The sequence below is a fragment of the Rhipicephalus sanguineus genome, chromosome 5 (assembly GCF_013339695.2).
Source record: "Rhipicephalus sanguineus isolate Rsan-2018 chromosome 5, BIME_Rsan_1.4, whole genome shotgun sequence".
In the NCBI taxonomy this organism is placed as follows: Eukaryota; Metazoa; Arthropoda; class Arachnida; order Ixodida; family Ixodidae; genus Rhipicephalus; species Rhipicephalus sanguineus.
The window spans coordinates 55,044,323-55,050,322 of record NC_051180.1 but is presented as its reverse complement, the minus strand read 5'-3'; the positions used below and the strand labels follow the sequence as shown (position 1 = coordinate 55,050,322).

General features: G+C 49.6%; 1 protein-coding gene across 2 annotated transcripts in view; it reads left to right on the top strand.

Annotated features, from left to right (window-relative positions):
- Positions 1-5,488: 5,488 nt before the first annotated feature.
- The window catches only part of LOC119393648 (muscarinic acetylcholine receptor gar-2), a 136,467-nt gene continuing 135,955 nt past the window's right edge, over positions 5,489-6,000 (top strand). The window contains exon 1 of one of the 2 annotated variants that reach the window (XM_037660759.2): positions 5,489-5,642. The gene's annotated coding sequence lies outside the window, so the exon portion shown is untranslated. The remainder of the gene's footprint in view (positions 5,643-6,000) is intronic. The other variant, XM_037660758.2, reaches the window with a different exon arrangement.

The window sequence follows — 6,000 nt, the reverse complement described above, 5'->3', positions numbered from 1 at the left end:
AGGTTTTAGGGGCAGTATTTAGGTCAGCACTAAAAAAAAAAAAACTCGGAGCGAGATTAGGGAAGAGATCCCTAATGATGTAGTAAACTGGGGCGCACGAACTGATATATTAAACTGCAAGCAAAACAAAATATACACGGCAATAGCAATTACTTCTGACAAACATGCACAGGCTGTGTTGAGCCTACCGCGTTTACTGGCGTAGCACCAGCACTAGTTGATATTGGTTAATATTGACTAAGGGTTGGCTAACTGTTTAATACTATCGGCTACTCGTAATAAATTAATACACGTGTATTATAATAACGCTCTGCATCATTTCATTAAATATTTCGCGCGCTGCGACAAATCCCTTCTAGAAACTTTGCTACAGCTTTTTTTTTCAATGCGAAAGCCTTATATCTCGCATGAAGCGAAAGTTCCGGTGTCCGTCCGACGAGCGTCGGCGTTATCATGCAGTAAAGCATGTCACACGGCCGAGTGGTGACGTCATGTGATAACGTGACGTGACATGGACGTCGAAGCAGACGTCACTTCCGGCTACACCGTGGCGCGTTTCCGTACCCTAAAGAGCGCAGCAGCGGAACTTCCATTCGCCCTTAAATGCAGGGCCCGTAGTCTCAAACGATCGCAAAAGGCGATAGTATCGCGTTTGGTGACGTAGAATTTGATGCGCTCAATAAGTAAAAAAAAAAAAAAACACTTGCCTGTGACGTCATTGTTGCAACTGGCCGTTGGTAGTAGGAATGTCTCACAACCCAGGAGTGAGCGCACCGTACGAGCGCAGAGCAACCCGAGTGCGGCGTTTTCGAGCGTGTGCTGCTGCTTCTACGCAGTGGCCAGGCTTGGCCGGCTTGGCTGTGGCTACTTGAAGTATAAGACGTGTTGAAAGTGCTTTTAACGTTTTTTTTTTGTTCGATTATTTATGCACCGTATAATATTTAAAGAATGCAACTTTGCGTGAAACGTATTTTCGTTGAGAATTCAACACGGCGTACTCGGAGAGTTCAGCTGTAGCGTGCCGCCGCAGCGACATCGTCTCAGGATCTCAACATGTTGCCGGCTCGCGATAAGCCACGCGAGCAACGCACGGTTCATGTTCCTGGGACGTTCAAACCACGAAACAAACACGCGCTGGCAAAGAACGAGTGCTAATAACACCCCAAGGTAATGCTCGATGAAAGTCAGCGTAAAAAATGCTCTGTATATCCACCGAGGATTGAATAGTAGAAGCTACCGCCTCCGTCACTGAAATGCTAGACTTCACCACGAACCGACGGTTAACGGTGCCTTCGTTTATTGCAAATATGTCGAGAGCACCGTCGAGCACCATGACGCAAAATTGACGTCGGCGGAATTACCAGATGGCGCGCTAACTTTTCCGGTTTGCTCAATAGCCAATCAGCGCGCACCAAAGGCGATACTTTTGCGATTGTCGCCTTTTGAGAATACGGGCCCAGGAGAGTCACGTGCAGGGGCGTAGCCAGAAATTTTTTTCGGGGGGGGGGGGGTTCAACCATACTTTATGTATGTTCGTGCGTGCGTTTGTGTGTGTGCGTGTATATGTACACAAGCAAAACTGAAAAATTTCGGGGGGGGGGGGGGGGTGTTTGAACCCCCCAACACCCCCCTTGGCTACGCCCCTGGTCACGTGATACGTCCCGTATGACGTCATCGGTATAGAGCGGCACGTCGCTGTCGACCCTGGCTTTGGCAGTAGTGATGCTGAGAATTACGAGTTACGAATAGTGAGAATTACGAAGCGGCATGCCCTAGGTTACACTGTGTAACGCTGCGCAAACTCATCTCTGTTACGCCGCATTGGTATTCATCATCACAATCATTCTCGGCCTCTTTTAGTCCACTGCAGGACGAAGGCCTCTCCCAGTGGTCTCCAGTTCACCCTATCGTGTGCGAGCTGATTCCACTTTGTTCCTGCGAACTTCTTAATTTCGTCGCTGCATCTAACTCTCTGCCTTTCTCTACTGCGCTTCCCATCCCTTGGTAACCGTTGTGTTGCTCTTACTGTCCACCTGTTGTCTGTTCTGCGCATTACGTGGCCAGCGCAGGTCCATTTCGTTCGCTTGATGTCAACTATATAGGCTATCCGCAACCTCTGATTGTTTCCTGACCCATTCTGCCATCCTCCGATCTCTTAATTTTATTCATATAATTTTACGTTCCATTGCACGCTGCGTGGTCAGAGAGCACAGGACGAGCGCTGCGTGCACAAACACAGCACAGGACGGGCGCAGTGCTCTCTGTTCCACGTGTGTTTTAGCGCTGCATCAACCATGCAAATATTCCAACTAGCCCAATTTTGCATTCTACTGCAAACGTATGCAAACTCTGTCTGTTTTACTTTCTTTTTTTTGCGCTAAGAAGCACTGTCCATAGAGGATCAACGGTTGTTGCTATGTTGCACATAGCCGCTGTTTACATTTGCGCCACCATAGCACAAAGTACGTGCCCTTCTCTTCTTTGTGTCACAGTTGCGCACTGCAGTCCGGGTCTATAAACGGACGTGAGAATATAAGTAGAAAAGAAAGAAACGCACACCCTAGGCAAATTAGATATGCCGTGTCGGAACGGGCTGCGGACGTGATAACCTCCGGAGCGACGCGGAATAACGGGGCACTTCGCTTTCCGTCGGTAGATTTGTATCCGCGAAATTCCCATCGATCGGGCCGACGATTTAGGTAGCTCGTTCCGATCGAGCGGAGGAGGAATCTGCCGTCGCATTTCACTGCGACCGGGTGGGGGGGGGCGGGGGGCTTAAAAGCTCGAGAAATGGGCTACGTGTGAGCTCTATAGTTATGTCGACGACAACGGTCGTGGTCCTTATCGCGTCGACATTGTGACGCGCGCTCGACCTTATTTTAACCCTCTCTATATGACGAGGAAATAGGAAAGATAGAACTTATGAAATAACTTTTTTTATCGCAGCGCACGGATTTCGAAAATATCGCAGGAAATGTGCGCGTTTCGGCTGCAAGAGTGGGCGTATAATTTTGGTAAGAAACAGCGCGACGGAGCGTGACATAACAAAGGGACATATGTACGACGGCGCTGGCATGTGTCAGCTATGCTCTGTCTCGATCTTTCTTACGTCCTTTCACTTAGCGTTGTTGCTACCCGAATCATGAACCAACCGGTTCAGATGCACTTGCTTCTAGACTCTGTATGGTGGAGAACGATAAAAAGCTAAGCTAGTTGGCGGGGATTCGTGATGAAGGACGGTGGGCTAGCGAACACGGACACAAGAGAGAAGGCCTGGCGCTTCTGTTGTCCTGATTTCTCTCTTATGACCATGTTTGCACGCCTACGGTCTTGTATTTTGCATGGTCATTACGGTACGGTCCCCGTGGTCGCAGCATTGAGGTTGCATCTGCCACTGTCATGAACTCGTGGGCATAAGCGTGCGCGCAGAGGGCTAATAATCGAAGGGGGGAGCCAAGTCTGCCCCATACCTTCGCTCAGTCGAACGTATCCCGTCATTGTTTAAAGTGCGCTGTTATGGCCATGTAGGTTTCTGACGACAACTGCGGCCGAGGACCCGCGACATTGCATTGCAAGGACTGTTTATTTCTCACCTTTACCCTGGAAAGCCGCGGGGACCAAAGGAAGGCCGTTGCGGAGAAGCCCGACATCGCTTCGACTTTCATTTCTGCACCCATTTTGAAGCTCGTTTTCTTTCAGACTCGTCCAGTGTGGGCGGGGGAGGGGGGAGCTGCGGTGAAACATGCCCTCCCCCCTCCCCCCCTCCGCTAATGGTGAACCCTGCGAACGCCTATCCTCGTAGTGAAAACAACGTGCGAAAGCCTGCCTGTAACGTAGCGGAGTTGCCATAGAGTTTCCTGCTAATATTACTGGAGCGAACCGTGGTGTTTCGACTGCTGAGTTCCCGCGGTAGTTATGCGTACTGCACGTTAGTTTGCGATCTTCATGCGAGAGTCTTCGGATGTTCCCGAGCTAATGCGCCTCACCATTCGAAGTTTCAAATAACCTATACTTTTTTAAAACCGCGCAGGTAATGTGTTTCCACTTACATATAACCTTTGCGAATTTTTACATTCAGAACTTGATGTTTGGTCAGAAATTAATTCGTCTACCCAGCCTCAACGACGTTTAAACCCTGAAGGACGAAGTTTGGGCAAATCCGCGTGCTAGCCATCCTTCACGGAAAAACGAAGCATTTAAGAGAGAGAATTTCCTGACACGACTGATCGCAGTCAAACCTACTGGCCCAACACATGATCGAAACGTCAGAGTGCTTGGTAGACTTCAAATGGTCTCACTCTGCAGGCAGATTGCTGTGACAGTGAAGCCGAGCACAGCTATCGTATACAAACAAACAAACAAACAAACAAACAAACAAACAAACAAACAAACAAACAAACAAACAAACAAACAAACAAACAAACAAACAAACAAACAAACAAACAAACAAACAAACAAACAAACAAACAAACAAACAAACAAAAAACTACTGGTAACCAAATATTTTGGTCAATACGCGGATACCGCTTACTTTAGCTGAACGAGTCGTCTCTGTCAGCAGTCACGCGCTGGTCTAACACTATGAAAAACAAACAAGGCAAAAAAAAAAAAGAAAACGAACGAAATGGCTTCACGGAGAGTTCGCTTGCCAAGGCTGGCTGCTCGTCTTTTCTTCAACTAATTTTCTTCTTACACGCTATCAATCACGTGCTGACTCGACTGCAGACCCGAAGGTCGCGGGATCGAATCCCGGTCGCAGCGACCGCATTTTCGATGGAGGCGAAAATGCTTGAGGCCCGTGTACCTTGATATTTAGGTGCACGTTCCCCAGGTGATCGAAATTTCCGGAGCCCTCCACTACGGCGTCTCTCGTAATCATATCGTGGTTTTGGGACGTCAAACCCTAACAATTATTATTAAAATCACGTAATAATAATAAATAATATTAAATCACATTTCGCTTCATGCGATGTATAAGGATTTCACATTAAAATTGTTATTATTAAAACAGCCATCACACAAGTTTTTCCTCGATGCAGCACTGAAAAAGCAGAAGTTGACACAGTCGCTACGAGTGTCCCCATTGAAACGAGCCTGGTATAACACATGCAGGCTAACGCCAAGCTAGTTATTTAGAACATTAAAAAGTGCTTATATCAAACTTATATATATTGTTAAGCCACACTGTATTGTTAACAGTAGTAACCTTGCTTTGTTGCGCGCTTGTACCACTTTTTTTCCCATCACCATTCACTCAGCCATCTTTTACTCGTCTCCGCAGACACTAGCTCCAGAGTTTGCCTCCGCTAATTTTTTGGTCGGGAAAACTCCCCTCGAGTGCACCGAGCCTTCGTCTTCGCGCTCGCACCGTTCAATCGGGGGGCGGTGCGCTGCGCTCGGCGGCCCCGGGGCGGCGCTAGGTGCCGCACCGTAGTCGGCGGGCCCGGCGTTCGCGTGCTGAGGAGCCTCGCAGCGCCCGCTTGCTGCTGCTGCTGCTGCTGCTGCTGCTTGTGGCCGGTGTGCCGCGCGCGCTCGGCGCCTGCGCCCGGGGCCACTGCGACGGCGGCGGCGGCGGAGGGAGGAGGGCGGCAGCGGCATGCCTGCAGAACGGCGGACCGCAGCGCGGCCGGACGGCACCAGCGGTGAGTGAGTCGCGCGCAACTGTTGCCTGCTGCTTCCCTCCCCACGTGCCAGCGGTAGGGGGCCTAACGCCGGCGCTCCTTAGCCGCTGTCCCGCGACAACTACTCCCTGATTGTCCCGAAGAGTTTTGAGGACGAAGATGACGAATGCGTGTTGGAATGATGAAGGCTGTATACCGCAAACTGAGGACGAAGAAGACAGAAGAACAGACGGGGACTAGCGCTAAGAGAATGATTTGCTGGGCGAGTTGGTTCACTTGTCTTAAAGTGCGCAGGCGCGCTTGTCAAGTACTGACTGTATATTTCCCTCATTTTTTCCCCCTAATAAACCAGTTGGTAGTGAGCGCCCGTCCCGCCTTC